The following is a 1,446-nucleotide window of genomic DNA, read 5'->3' on the forward strand; positions in this document are numbered from 1 at the left end:
AACAATTTAGAAACACAGAGACAAAAATATTGCAGGTTGTAGTTAGAAGTCTAAGTTGACACGCTCGCTTACACCTAAGAGAACGAAAAGCTTGTCAAGCGGAAGGAATAAAGATCAAAAGCTTACCTCCACGAGAAAACCTCACGTTAATCCATGGGGCTAGCATGCCCACCATCAGGTGCGAACTACCAAACTTTCCTTCGAGTCCAGCGCCGCACTCACTGGCCAATCAGGATACCCGAGTACAACTTGAGCTCTCCCACTGAGATGGCTGCAAAGCCGCTTTCAAAGCTCGGCATCCCCCATGCCTGTTCAAGGCAACAGACTTTAAACACACGACAAAAACTCACCTTGGAGCAACCGGCCAACAGGGTGCGACCCATCCGGAATCGTAATGTCCTCCGATAACAAGGATGCTCTCCAGGCTGCAAACTTATCCCGAACCTCCTGCGTGGTGAAGGCGCGTGTGAACTCTTCCGAGATCGGCTCTGTGGGTGAGTCAGGGAACTAATGCAGAGAAGCTTCAACCAGCTGGTTTCCCTTGACCTGCACATATCCATCGATCTCAGAAATGGCATATCGCCATTCCCTCATGTCCATGGCATACACAAAACAAACAGAAATTGATTTCAAAACACGAAACTAGAAACTGGTACATACATGAAGATATGTTGGAGGTCTTGCTTGCTTCCCTAAGCTGGCAGTGATCCACGTACATGAAAACCTGTACCAGATCTTAGCGCAGATTTCAGATACTAACCAGCTTTACATACCTGTAGCAGATCGCGGTGCTTCACATCAATTCCCAATCTTAGTGTACGCACATCCAGGATCGAGGTGGTGAACGCTAGAATGCCTGAATGCCAATCAAGCTCGGCCTGTTCCTCCTCAGAGGAGGTGACATCGTTAGTAGGTTGATCAATGCCATCATGTGGAAACTCCAGGTCCAGAAAAACGGCCTCCTCATCCTGTGCCTCCTCATCCTCCTCCAACTCTAAGCCCATTTCTAACTGGAACTCCCCTCACTCTGGTTCCTGCTCATCGTGCTTACACTCTGCCTTGTACAGCATGAAAAGGGCACATGAACACAAGAGCCTAGAGAAAATGCTTGCCGGCCCTTGTCTTGGAAAACCAATGTGGCGTACACATCTTTAACCTCCAACTACACGCACGGCGCTCTCCCTCCTGGAAACACCTTTCGATTATACCTGGAATGTCGAGAAACTTAGACACAAGACAAGGTCGAGAATCCTTACCGATCATAGGGAGGCGTGGCATCTGGTATCTGTTCGATCAGCCCGTACCTCTTCTTAAATTGCTCTTCAGTAATCTTGCTAGGTGACAGTTGGAATAGTGGTGCTTCTTGCTGTAGCGCTGCGAGTTGTGCTTTGGGAGCAACTCCTTGAGCAGAGCCCTAATGTGTTCCAAAGACGAACCAAAACCTGC

General features: G+C 48.6%; 1 long non-coding RNA gene across 2 annotated transcripts; it reads right to left on the reverse strand.

The window, feature by feature from the left end:
* Window positions 1-11: 11 nt before the first annotated feature.
* On the reverse strand, window positions 12-1,067 carry LOC112344124. Of its 2 annotated transcripts, none has more exons than XR_002991590.1 (4): window positions 774-1,067; window positions 351-724; window positions 127-221; window positions 12-74 (listed from the first exon to the last, which is right to left on the reverse strand). It is a non-coding gene; the product is annotated as an uncharacterized LOC112344124 (long non-coding RNA). The 2 variants fall into 2 exon arrangements; XR_002991589.1 differs by having other exon boundaries at window positions 127-271.
* Window positions 1,068-1,446: the final 379 nt, after the last annotated feature.

This window comes from Selaginella moellendorffii, unplaced genomic scaffold (genome assembly GCF_000143415.4).
Source record: "Selaginella moellendorffii unplaced genomic scaffold, v1.0 SELMOscaffold_708, whole genome shotgun sequence".
Taxonomy (NCBI): domain Eukaryota; kingdom Viridiplantae; phylum Streptophyta; class Lycopodiopsida; order Selaginellales; family Selaginellaceae; genus Selaginella; species Selaginella moellendorffii.